The following is a 15,017-nucleotide window of genomic DNA, read 5'->3' on the forward strand; positions in this document are numbered from 1 at the left end:
ACCATATAACAAATTTTATTTATTATAAATTATTATTATTCTTCATAGGAATATAAGCTGTATTTTGTTAGGTTTTATTATTATTATTATTATTTATTACTACAAAACACACCATATAATAACTATAACTATATTTATTATGATTAATAATAACATGTAAAAATATTATTATGTTAAGTAAGTATAGTAAGTATAAGATAGTAATAATATATTTTATATGACTACAAAACACACCATATAATAATTATTATTATATATTTATAATATATTATTATTATTATTATTAATAAAATGTAAAATAAATATATTCTTATTCTTACTACAAAACAGACCATATAATAATAATTATATGTATTACTGATTATCATTATATATGGTTATTGATATGACTGTTACAGTCATAATAATAATAATAATAATAATAATAATAATAATAATAATAACTAAACAGAAAATGAAGTCAAAACTAATTCAGCAATTTATTATTTAATAAATAGTTTACTTATTAATATTAATAATTAATAGTGCTTTAAAACGTTAATGCAAAACTGACATTAACATTGATTTTTCAGAAACTCATTAAATTAATAAATAATACACACTCTTTATATCACATAATCTATTATAATTATATTAAAACTCAAAATTAAGCAAAAAATCAGTATAATAATATAAATTAGAAATAAGACGAATAACAAAATTAGTAAAACAACTGTGGATTGACAATTTGAAAACAAAAAGTAAGGAGTAACTAATTGCATGCAACAATTACAAAATTTAATTTTGTAGTCAAGTTATGTAATTCAATTACAAAAAAATAAATGTAACTAACCTGTTATTTACTGAGAAAAAAATATGCAATTAAATTAGTTACTTATGAGGGGTTACATCTGAATATTTTCTCAGTGTTAAGTTTGACTGTAAGGTTAACCCTGCCGGGTTTAAATGTTTGAAAAATGATTAACAGTAGAAAACATTCATTAGAAATTCAGTAATCAAAAAGTAAGCAAATGTAATTCAGTTATGTGTGTGTGTGTGTGTGTGTGTGTGTGTGTGTGTGTGTGTGTGTGTGTGTGTGTGTGTATATATATATACACACACACACACACACAGATAGATAGATAGATAGATAGATAGATAGATAGATAGATAGATAGATAGATAGATAGATAGATAGATAGATATACATGTAGCTGTGAGCACATGTTCTGAAATGGCAACAAACCTGTTGCCATTTCAAGGCTGTGTTACATCGGCAAAGCAGTAAATCGTAGACACTGACGCAATTCTAGCCGACACAGTGCATCATCTTCCCAAAGTCTGAACACTTTTATTGATCCTGCGGCTGTGAGCGCATGCTATCTTTAAGAAATAGCACCAGAAAGAAAGAAAAGCCATAAACCAAAACATTTACGTGATGGATATAGCTCATGTCCGTCAAGACAGCAACATTTTTTACAAGGAGCCATTTATCGAGAATGAGGCATTCTCTGGCTTTCATTCACTGAAATTCTTTCAGCTGGGACGGTTTAGCACCATCTGCCAGCGGGGCTAAACAAAGGTGACGTCCGACACGCAAGCTGTTTCTTTGACTTGGATGAAAGGTCAGGCCTGTTCATTTAATGGTCAAAGAAGCCGCTTTGTTCAATCATTAAAAACTTCAACTGCAGTGTTGTTATTGTTAACTAAATCTAACACCAAAATGATTAACAATCATTGTCATTAAAGGGACAGTTTACCCAAAAAATAAAATTATCCTATGATTTACTCACCCTCAAGGCCTTCTGAAGTGAATCGATGCATTTGTGTAAGAAAAATATCCAAACTTTATAAACTGTAATCTCCACTGGAACGCCACTCTCTCGAATCAGATACAAAGTTTTAAATATGGATATTTTTCTTTCACAAACACATCAATTCGTTTCAGAAGGCCTTTATTAACCCTCTGAAGCCGTGTGGAGTACTTTTTATGATGAATGGATGCACTTTATTGGGCTTCAAAATCTCAACACCCATTCACTGCCATTATAAAGCTTGGAAGAGCCAAGACATTGTTTAAAATAACTCTGATTGTATTCATCTGAAAGAAAGAAGTCATTTACACCTAAGATGACTTGAAGGTGAGTAAATCATGGGGTAATTTTAATTTTTGAGTGAACTGTCCCTTTAAATGAAATAAAGCTAAAATGAAATACTACGCATCAGATGAAAAGCTTAAAATTGAAAACAAAAGGAAAATTAAAAACACTACCTTAGCAACTAAATGAAATAAGTTGAAATTATTTAAAATGATTTAAAAAAAATATTAAAAAAATACTGCAGGGTATATTGCAGTCTAAATAGATTTTTTTAAAATATTTTTTTGATTTTATACGCATATATATTTTTTTAACTGAAATAAAGCTACAATGAAAAAATTAAATAATTAAACAGGCTTGGTTAAAATTAAGTATATAAAATGATTAAAACTAATAAAAATCCTCTATTGCAGTGTAGTTATTGTAACTAAATCAAAAAAATATTTTTTTGTTAATCAAAATAAAGCTAAAATGAAAAAAATAAAATAAGGTTAATTAAAAATGTTTTAAATAAATGTTTAAACGAACTAAAGCTAAAATAATAATAATAACAGTAATAATAATTATAATAAGTTGAAATGGATTATTTAAAATGATTTTAAAAAATGATAAAAAAATACTGCAGGGTATATTGCAGTCTAAATAGACATTTTTTTAATAATTTTTTGATTTTATATGTATATATATATTTTTATTAACTGAAATAAAGCTACGATGAAAAAAAAATTATTAAAAAAGCTTGGTTAAAATTAAGGATCTAAAATGATTAAAACTAATAAAAATCCTCTATTGCAGTGTAGTTATTGTAACTAAATAAAAAAAATATATTTTTTTTTTGTTAATCAAAATAAAGCTAAAATGAAAAAATAAATAAATAAGCTAAATTAAAAATGTTTTAAATAAATGTTTAAATGAAGTAAAGCTAAAATAATAATAATAATAATAATAATAATAATAATAATAATAATAATAATAAAAAGCCTAATCAAAAATGCTGCCTTGGCAGCCAAATTAAATAAAAAGGTTGAAAATAAGATCTAAAATTATTAAAACTAATTAAAAAAAACCTCTATTGCAGGGTAGCTATTGTTAACTAAATCTAAAAATACATTTAAATTTATCTGTTAATTAAAATAAAGCTAAAATGAAATAATAATAATAATAATAATAATAATAATAATAAAAGCTTAATTAATTCTAAAATTATTTAAATTAATACAACAAAAACGTATTGCAGTTTAATTGTTAAATAAATATAAAAATAGATTTATTTTTTATTTATTTTTTGTTAATCGAAATAAAGCTAAAATAAATGAATCATAAAAATAATTTATATAAAAATATAAAATTATTAAAACTAATTAAAAAACGATTGCAATGTAGTTATTGCTAACAAACTAAAAATAGAGTTTTTTATTGAAATAAAGCTAAAATAAAAAGAAAATAATAATTTTAAAAAGCTTAATGAAAAATGTTATGTCAACCAAATTAAATAAAAAGTTTAAAATTAAAGATCTAAAACTATTAAAAATAAATAAATAAAGCTATATTGCAGTGTAGTTACTGATAACTAAATCTAAATAGATTTTTTTAATAATAAAAAAAGCTTAATTAAAAATTTAAATAGAAGTTTAAGATCTAAAAGAATTAAAACTAATAAAAAAAGCTGTAGTGTTGTTACTGTACACTTAATACATCCATTAAAAAATACATATATTAACAGTCATTTTTGACAACTGAAAGGTAAAATAAATTAAAGAAAATTTAATATTATAAATTATAAAAAATCTAAAATCATTTAAACTAAAAACAACTAATAAATTAATAAATCAAGCTAAAATGAAATACTAAATGTAAATTGTAAATTAGCATTTGACCATAATATTATTATTCATAAAAAAAACATGAATAAATAAATCACTGAAATAGTTTTACATGGTAATATTGTGTTTAGAAAAATAAAAAGTATATAAACTAAATACTAAACTTTACAAATGATAAGTAAAAATAAAAATGAGTATTTGACCATAAAAAAAAAACGAAACTAAAAGTAAAATAAAATTAGGAAAAAAAATTTAAATACAAATAAATACTATACTAGCAGTACACAAACAATACTAAAATAACTCTGCTCTACGTAAGAGAAAATAACCAGAGTTTTAGAGGCTGATGTGGTCAGTTTTTCAAGGAACTAGGAAATATGAATTTGCCAGCAGACTTCTAAATAATTGAATTTCACAAGAAAGGAGTTGTGTTTTTAACACCTGCCCACGTATCGACTCTAAAAGAGGGAGTTTTCAGATCTTTCCAATGCTATATTGTTAAAACAATCTGCAATGGCTCTTCAGGAAAACACTGTGAAGTCCAGCTGGAGGAAGTGAAATTAGTGAAAATAGACGCTTAGTCTAAACATGCAGTTTCTTCAGAAAAACTGTCTATTGTCAGTAGTGCAAATATATGAAGCACAGCTCACACAGAAGTCGCTATCAACCCAAACAGCTTTCTGTTGGTCACCATGGGGAATTTGCATAACCGCTTGTGGAAATCTTGCCAATTCCCAAATGTGTGGATTTCAATGATGAAAAAGAGAGCTAAGAAAAATCCATGGCATGTGTGATCTGTGGTGAAGGTGTGAAACCTCAAAGCGCAGTGAAAGGGGAAGATGCTGAGGTGAGACTGGACTTTTCTTTCCACTTTCTTTAATGTCTTTTGCTCTGTTAAGGATGGGGGAAACACCATTGTGGATTTCAATGACTCATTTGGTGTCAACAAACATAAGTTTCCACTCATTAACGTCCATTTAAGCTTGAAATGTAGAGTGTATGAGAGGACTTACTTTCCTGTTCCTGCAGGTTGTGAGCCAGACAGTGGTCTTCTAGCACGGCAAAGTCCCGGCACACTGTGGACGGACAGAAAAAGAGATAGAAAGCAGGTTATTTACTGTTAACAAAGAGCTACGTCATCGTTTCCACCCACACAGGAAGTTTACAAGCAAACCTCAGGATGCATAAGGTTTAGAGGTTAAGGTGAATATATATTACTTATTTTTAGAAAGGATGAATTCAATTGACTATAATATTACAAAGATTTCCATTTCAAATAAATGCTGTTAGAAATTTCTATTTAAAAGTATCACAGTTTAGTTTCCACAAAAATATTAAGCAGCTCAACTTTTTTCAACATTGATAATAATAAGAAACAGCTTTTTTCAGAAACATGAATTTTTTTTTTTTATTTAGCATTTTTTTTTTTTTTTTAAATCTGATACATAAACTTTTAAATAGTTCTGGATCTTTTTAATTTTTTAAAAAACGTATTCATTTATTTTTTAATACCACAGGAGCAGTGATGGCTATATTTATGTTAAAAAATAAAAAATAAAATGCCCAAAAAAGCCATACGAGCAGTGAAGAAAAAAAAAAATCAATAAATGCAAAAATACAGTAAAAAAAAAAAAGCCATATGAGAAGTAAAGGCAAAACTAAAAGACAAAAATAATAAAAGCATGCCATACAAGCAGTAAAGGATATATCTATGTCACAAATAAAATATAAATTATTTTTTAAAAATGCCATACGAGTGGTAAAGGCAATATTCATGGCAAAAATAACAGATGAAATAATAAAAAAAAAAATGCAATATGAGTAGTAAAGGCTATATTCATTAAACAAATAAAATATAAAATAATTTTCCAAAATTAAATAAGAGCAGTAAAGGCTAAATTTATTGGCAAAAAAATGTAAATAATTATTTTAGGTAAAAATGTCATACAAGCGGTAAAGGCTATATTTGTAGCAGAAATAAAATAACAAATTTAAAATGCCATAAGAGCAGTCAAGGCAAAAATGAAAGGAAAAAATATATATATATATTTGTAAAAAAAAAAAAAGCCATATGAGCAGTAAAGGCTACGTTTACGGCAAAAAAAAAAAAAAAAAAAAAAAAAAAAAAAATTTCCATATGAGCAGTAAAGGCTACGTTTACGGCAAAAAAAAAAAAAAAAAAAAAAAAAAAAAATTTCCATATGAGCAGTAAAGGCTACGTTTACGGCAAAAAAAAAATAAAAAAATAAAATAATGCCATATGAGCGGTAAAGGCTATATTCATGGCAAAAACAAAAGATGGAATAATAAAAAATTCCATATGAGTAGTAAAAGGATAAAAAAAATAAATAAAAAAAATGCCATATGAGCTTAAAGGCTATTTTCTTGGCAAAAATAAAATACAAAATATTTTTAAAAATTCCATACGAGCAGTAAAATGTAAAAATAAAAATGTCATATGAGCAATAAAGGCTATATTCATTCATGGCAATAATATATAAAGACAAGAATAATGTTAGAAAAAAAAAAGTTAAAAAAAAAAGTGTATTCATGCAACATAAAATATAAAGTCATTTTCAAAAATGACATACAAGGGTAAAGGCTATATTCCCAGCAAAAATAAAAAGATAAAATAATAAAAAAAAAAATCCATATGAGCAGTTAAGGCTATATAGATGGGGGAAAAATTACAAATAAATTAAATCCATTTGAACAGTAAAGGCTATATTCATGGTAAAAATCTAAAATAAATGAATTAACTCATTTAAATGTAATTAAATTAAATAAAACAAATGAAAGGGAGCATGGCCTAATGGTGAGGGAGTTGGGCTTTGTAACCCAAAGGTTGCCGGTTCGATTCCCACACCGGCAGGAATTGATGGTGGGGAGTGTGAATGAACAGCACTCTTTCAACCTTTAAAGTGCCCCTATTATGCCTTTTCAAATATGTGACCCTGGACCACAAAACCAGTCATAAGGTTAAATTTGACAAAACTGAGATTTATACATCATATGAAAGCTCAATAAATAAGCTTTCTATTGATATATGGTTTGTCAGGATAGGACAATATTTGGCTGAGATACATCTATTTGAAATCAGAAATCTGAGGATGCAAAAAAAAATCAAAAATCCTGAGAAAATCACCTTTAAAGTTGTCCAAATTAGGTTCTTAATGCATATTACAAATCAAAAATTACATTTTGATATGTTTACAGTTGGAATTTTACAAAAAATCTTCACGGCACATGAACTTTACTTAATTTCTTAATGATTTTTGGCATAAAAGAAAAATCAAAAATTTTGACCCATGCAATGTATTTTTGGCTATTGCTACAAATATACCCCAGCGACTTAAGACTGGTTTTGTGCTCCAGGGTCACATATGATATTTCATGTAGTGTGTCATGTAGCTGTATGTGAACATAAACTATCTGCAAAGTTGTGACGCCGACAGTGCACTATAAATAAAGTTTTTGTCTAACAAAAAAAAGAGTCGGCTCACATTCGCCTAAACGAGTCGTCAGCAATTCGAATCTTTTTTCTGTAACGGCCACACGTCACGAGCTACACATTTGCGTAATGTCCGCCCACGTTCAATTTCGCGAACAACTTGCCCGCCCACAAACAGCAGGCCTACCATTTTCACGTGGATTACATCATGTCAAGAGGACGCCCGCGCTGTGAGAGTGAATTTGTTTTATATGCCCTTCCGAAAGATGAAACTACCAAGAGTGAGTGGTTAACATTCATTTTTTCAACACCTCAGCAGTCCAATGCCAATCTTGTGTTGTGTTCGCGTCATTTTACTGATGACTGCTTTTCCAATCTTTGGGAGTAACGTTACAACGCGAGATTCACCAAACGCTTGGTTTTAAAAAATGGATCAGTGCCCAGTTTATTTGGACCGGCTTGCTCCTCTGAACTTCTACCTGTAAGTATGATTAATAATTGTATTTTCTAGCGATCGTTCAAAATACGTCTTTGTGTACGTTATGGTGTGTAACAACCCCGCACATGTCTTGGTAACTTGCTAACTTGCGTTTCTGTAGTTCTGTTGTTCAGCTGTGAGTGCAATGTAGTCTAAAAATTGTGATTGATGCAGCTTGACTGTCTGTCTGCCTTATTAGTTTAAGTAATGATAATGATAAACGATGGCTTAACGCAGTGTTATGGATTGTACAGTGTTGAAGTTCACAACGTAGAGGTGTGCCCGGTTCGCTTACAAAAGCAAATTGCAAGCACTTTCCACAGTTAACATATGACACCCACTGAGAGACGTCCTGCTCCAGTCGTGCTTGCAAAACAGTTTCTTGTCGATGTGACACTTCAACAGTTTCATCGTCAGACTCCGGCTCGAATTGATAGGGTAAAATCGATGCTATCTTTTCTATGCATTAACAGGTCTCCGCAGCTGTCATTCAGTTATGCCAATGGGCGTTTCGTTTTGCGCTGAAGCGGTAGACCAATCCAAAAGGACTGCACCATCTGACCAATCACAGCAGTGAGGGCTCACTGAAAGGAGGGGTTTAGAGAGACTGATTCTTCGAACTGCTTCACACGAGTCGTTTACGAATCATTTAGAAACGGGGTAAAAATAAATCTAATTTTGGGGAAAACTAAAGTGTTTTTTGAACTTGCATACATGTAAACCTGTTTTAAGAGACTATTACAACAATATTAACTACCTTTAACATGGCATAATAGGGGCACTTTAAAACCATGACTGAGGTGCCCTTGAGCAAGGCACTGAACCCCCAGTTGCTCCCCAGGCTCTGGAGCGATGTCTGCCCACTGCTCTGGTGTGTGTTCACTGTGTGTGTGTGTGTGTGTGTGTGTGTTTGTTTTTGTGACATATCAGGACACAAATTGGTGTAATAACATGGGTATGACATAGGTATTACAAGGAGAGGGTGACTTATGAGGACATTGTCCATGTCCCCACTTTTCAAAAGGCTTATAAATCATACAGAATACGTTTTTTTGAGAATGTAAAGATATGCACAGTCTCCTGTGAGGGCTAGGTTTAGGTGTAGGGAAGGTGTAGGGTGATAGCAAATATCGTTTGTACAGTATAAAAACCATTACGTCTATGGAATGTCCCCACAATTCACAAAAACAAACATGCATGTGTGTGTGTGTGTGTGTGTGTGTGTGTGTGTGTTGTTCACTTCTCACTGCTGTGTGTGTGCACTTGACCACATTTAAAACCCTTTTAAAACCAAGTTTAACTTTCAAATACATCTTTCAAAAACATCAAAGAAGGATGTTTGCTCCACAAGCGCGAGATAAACATTTCTGTGGAAATTCTGCGGGGTCTGCATTAACCAAAAACTGCAGCACAACCGCCCATTATCACCTCACTTATAAATATAACCTGAGAAACTGAAACCTTGTCCTCCACATCCGCCCTTTAACATCCTCTTATCTGCTTTTCAATGTTTTATTTAGGCCCGATTCTACATCTGGCATCCTCCCAGCTGCTTAGACACGCTTCATAACGCAGGTGGTGAAGTGCTGAAATCCATGTATCACCGTGACTCACAACACAACAAACGCCCTCAAGCCTCAGACACAAGCTCCGATAACCCAAATCAGATAAAAGCGACTTTGCATTTCAGCCTGCAAGGAAAACTCAACTACTGAATCGATCGTGATTAATAGAACCAAACTCCAGTCGCACACCATAACAGACAGTTCAGTGGCAGGTTTGATAGCGATGTTGAAAACTATTCGTAATACTAATTTGCGTATTAATCTGTATGCTTAGCTTGGGCGAGACGAGGTTTAGATTAAGATTAAGCCACTTCTGCAGATCAGTGCTTAAAGTCGTCGTCCATCTGCTGCAGATCAGCATCTTAAACAGGAGAGCCGCAGAACTGAGACTTCAGGATATTCATAGCGATAAATGAGGAACCAAGAAGTACATTTACATTTTTTTTTTTTTGCAGCCTACTGGCTGGTGAAGCCACGTTGTGACATTTTAATGCCCTATTTGATAGTATCGTTTGGCATGAGGAACCAAGAAATGTTTCTTCTGACAATAAGCATCTTAGTGATGACTGTACATTTACTTTTGGCTTCATTTCCTTCTCCATGGAGTCTATTTTAGGAGTTCGGAGGCCAGTTTGTTCAACCTGTTTTGGAAAATCTGCACTGGAAAGTTTTTTTGGGTTATATGGCAAGTTGCGTGGCTTATCGTTATGAAAATCGTTAGTGGTAAACCATATATATGGGCCATGTTGAAAAAAATGAGATGCTTTATTGAACAAATGGCTTTTTAAGATTAAGCTTAATCTTTTAAAAGTCTCTTTTCGCTAACCTAAGATGCATTTATTCGGTCAAGGTTTCTGTTTTATTGTGACATATTATTACAATTTAATAATTATAGTTCATAATGTAATATAGTTTTAATGCATCTTAACATCTAATTTCTGTGATTAAAGCTGAGTTTTCAGCATCGTTACTGCATTCTTCAGTGTCACATGATCCTTCAGAAATCATTCTAATATGCTGATTTTTTTGCTTAAGAAACTATTATTATCATTCATATTGAAAACAGTTGTGCTGATTCAACTGAGATTTTTTTTTCAAGATTCTTTTGATGAATAGGAAGTTCAAAATAATGGCATTCGAAATAAAAAAAATTATTTAGAAAGTATTTTGAATGCTTTACTGTCACTTTTAGGCAGTTACACTATAAAAACTATTTTAGATAATATAATATTTTTAATATACTATTTTATTAAAATATACTCAAATATAATATACTATTTTTAGTATATTATATACTATTTTTTTAAAAATAATTTAGTTTTAATGCATTAAAAGGCAATTTATTTCTGTGATTAAAGCTGAATTTTCAGCATCGTTACTGCATTCTTCAATGTCACATGATCCTTCAAAAATCATTCTAATGTGCTGATTTTTTGCTCAAGAAACTATTATTATTATTCATATTGAAAACAGTTGTGCTGATTTAACTGTGAGATTTATTTATTTAATTAATTATTTATTTTATTTTTTTCAGGATTCTTTTGATGAATAGGAAGTTCAAAAGAATGGCATTTGAAATTAAATATCATTTTTAGAAAGTCTTTTAAATGTTTTTACTGTCACTTTTTGGCAATTTGATTAAAAACACTATTTTCCATTTCAAAATATTAGATTACCACATGTGCATTCAGTGCATTCTTTTTTTATTTTTCTGGATTCCATTTTTTTTTAATGATTAAATTAAAAAAATATATTAATCAAAAAGCATGTGTAAATAATTGAAATCATTGAATGCATACAATTTAACAGCAGTTTATTAAAAGTTCAACAAATAGTCAATTTTTAAGGTCTTATGAAATACGTTTATTTTTTTCCTAAATTATGTTTCTTTGTTTCTTTTTTTTCCCCCCCCAAATTCCGTTTGAAGTTTTCTGGATTCTGTTGTTTTGTCTTTGTTTTTGTTGTTGTTTTGTCTTTGTTTTAAAAGTATTTTAAATGTTTTTACTGTCACTTTTAGGCAATTTGATTGAAAACACTATAAAAACACTATTTTCCACTTCAAAATATTAGATTACCACATGAACTCAATCTATTATTTCCGTGCCATTCATGCAGAGAAAAATTAATGGCAAATTCTATTAGATTTGTACAGTTATTTTAAAATTATATTTGGTTTAACCTTGTTAAAAAAAATGTCTTCCAAAGTGAAAAAAAAAAAACTGGGTTAAACTGGCCATATGAAATTCATATAATATACCCCGCCCCCTTTAAAATTTTTCTGGATTCCATTTTTTTAAAGGTTAAATTGAAAAAATATGAATCAAAAAGCATGTCTAATTTAATATTTATTTTTTCTACATTTTAATGGTTAAATAAAAATCAAAAAGCATGTCTAATTAATTGAAATCATGAAATGCATACAACAGTAGTTTATTAAAATTTAAACAAATTATTTTTTTTTAGGCCTGCGTTTATTTTTTCACAAATTCCGTTTTATTTTTTTTCAGAATTTGTCTGGACTCCGTGGTTTTGTTTTTTCATTTACATTTTTTAGACTCTGTTTTAATGGTTAAATTTAAAAAACAAAAAAACAAAAAGCATGTTTAATTAATTAAAATCATGAAATTCAAACAATTTAACAGCAATTAATTAATTTTTTTTTTTTTTACAAATTACATTAAGGCTGTTTGAAATACTTTCTGTTTTCTATTAATTGTTTGGATTCCATTTGAATGGTTTCATTAAATTTGAATAATCAAAATAATCTCTAATTAATTGATTTAAAAAATATATAATTTGATATTTTATTTATTTATAGCTTTTTTTTTTAGAAACACTGTGTTGTGCATTTACAATTTTCTGATAAATAATTTCTCTGGTAAATATTCTTAAAAAAATTGTTTTAATAACAACTTTATCGTTAGTACTACTATCATTACATTAAGTAATATATTTCTGTCACAATTTCTTCAAGTTAAACCAAACTTTTATTTGGCGTGTTGCTGTGAGGACCTTCATAATGATAGCTTTTCTCAAAAGAATCTGCAAAATGCTCATGTGAGTGAGTCTCAGAGCAGTTCTAGAAATGATGTGCTCATGTATTATATTGGCACGTCCATATTAAGTTATATTTTCTACTTTTGATTTATTCATCCAAAATTCAGCAAATTCCATGTCATTCCGCGTTATACAGTAAATTGCATTTTTATGACTGGATTCCACCCAGGACAATCTAATAAAACATGTTTCTGGCATGAAGCATTTTTACAAAAACAACAGGCTGGTGAATCTTCCTCCTAATATTAAAAACTTGTGGGTGATTACACAGCAGGAAATAAACACAGCCTAAAGTGACACAAACAGTATGACATCAATTAAAACGTCTGATTCATTGCGAATGATCCTCAAGGCGCTACAAAGCAGCACCCAGGCAGCGACTGGCAAACAAGAAAGACAAGGAAAAGCTGAAAGCTCTCCAAAGCAAATACAAAACCAACGCTGAACACATCCCAGGAGGTCTTAGCTAGGCAGCAAAAACAGCACAAATTTTTTAAGCCTGCACATTTTCCAGGCAAACATCCCTAAGTCTGTCTCCACGAGCAGAGAGCAGCTGCAACACAACAACAAAATGCTGAATCCACACATAGAAACGACTGAGAACAGAAACCACAAGGACATTCTTCAAGGAGAAACAAACAGAAACTCATGTCATGTGTGAGAAATGTGGTACGCTGCTCGTCTTCACCCTGACCAGATCCTTTTTCATATAAACATGCGCAAACTTTGAAGCGGTATGTTCTCTAGCTTACAGCCGAGGCTTTTACGCAAAACATCATGGGGATAAAATATCTAAATAAATGGAAACTAATTGCTAAAATGCATGTTCACTAAACTTTTGGACTTGTATATCCGAGTAATAAATATCCTAAATGGGTTCAATGATTCACGAGGCTTGCATCTTGTGACCAGCAAATGCAGAGTCTAATGACCACTCTTCACAAACAAGGGACACTTTGTTGGCCAAAAGAACTAATAAAATGTGTTTGGTAAACGATATTACCCACTATAAATTGAATCTAGCACAAAGGTAGGCCCCAAATGTCTTCAAAATGTGAATTTGGACTGTCCCACTTTAGCGTTCCCAACATTCTGCATCGTATTTAACAGTTAGAATTGTTTATTTTATGTAAAACCAACATTTGGTTCAATTAACTCGACTTACTTGATGTTTGAAATTCAGTACATTTTAAAGTAGCTCATTTTAGACCAATAAAAACTGCTTTAAATTTGTGAATCTTAAAGAGGTTTTAACCTTCTTGATTGTATTTAAGTTCAATCAACTTATATTAAAGAAAAACGTAGAAACCAACTTTTTGTTCCCAGCTAGTCAGAATTACTTCATTTCTAGACCCCAAACTGAATCTGAATAAAAATAGATTGTTTTAAATGCATAAAACATCTTAAAACTGTAAAATAAGACCAACAACTGAATTTGTTCTGTCACATCTCAGAGGTCGTAACCTTCTTGATTGTATTTAAGTTAAAGTTCTATTAAATAAAGAAGCAGAAACCAACATTCAGTCCCTAATTATCTGGAATAACTTGTTTTTTGAAATTCAGTTTCAGACCAACAACTGAATTTGAATGTAAAGTAGCTCATTTAAGACACATAAAAACTCCTTAAAATGTGTGAAATTTGGTTTGTTCCACCTCAAAGGTCTTGTTGATTGTTTTTAAGCTAAAGTAACTTATATTAAAGAAATAAAACCAACATTTGGTCCCCAATTAGCTAGAATTACTTGATTCTTGGACTTCAGTTCTAGACCAAAACCTGAATCTGAATGTAAAAATAGATTGTTTTAAAAGCATTAAACATCTTAAAATTGTAAAGTTGGCCTGTCCCACATTCTTGATTGTATTCATGATGAAGTAACTTATATTTGAGAAAAAAGTAGAAACAAACATTTTGTTCCTAATTAGCCAGAATTACTTCATTTCTAGACTGCAAACTGGATCTGAGTGAAAAATAGTTTGTTTTAAATGCATCAAACATCTTAAAACTGTAAATTTGGCCAGTCCCACTTCAGCGTTCCCACGTCAGCGTTCATTTTTTTAGACTAATAACTGAAGTTGAATGCAAAGCAGCCCATTTTTGATGCATTAAAATTTGTGAATTTGTTCTGTCCCATCTCAGAGGTCTTAACCGTCTTGATTGCACTTACGTTGAAGTAATTTCTATTAAAGAAATAAGTGGAAACCAACATTCAGTCCCTAATTATCTGGAATAACTTGATTTTTGAAATTCAGTTTCAGACCAATAACTGAATTTGAATGTAAAGTAGCTCATTTAAGACATATAAAACTCTTTACAATTTGTGAAATTTGGTTTGTTCCATCTCAAAGGTCTTCTTGATTGTTTTTAAGCTAAAAGAAATAAAACCAACATTTAATCCCCAATTAGCTAGAATAACTTGATTCAGTTCTAGACCAAAACCTGAATCTGAATGAAAAAATAGTTTGTTTTAAATGCATTAAACGTCTTACTTTAATGTTCCCACTTCAGCTTCCATTTTTTAGACCAATAACTGAATTCAAATGCAAAGCAGCCCTTTAGATGCATCA

Source organism: Garra rufa, chromosome 7 (genome assembly GCF_049309525.1).
Source record: "Garra rufa chromosome 7, GarRuf1.0, whole genome shotgun sequence".
Lineage (NCBI taxonomy): Eukaryota > Metazoa > Chordata > Actinopteri > Cypriniformes > Cyprinidae > Garra > Garra rufa.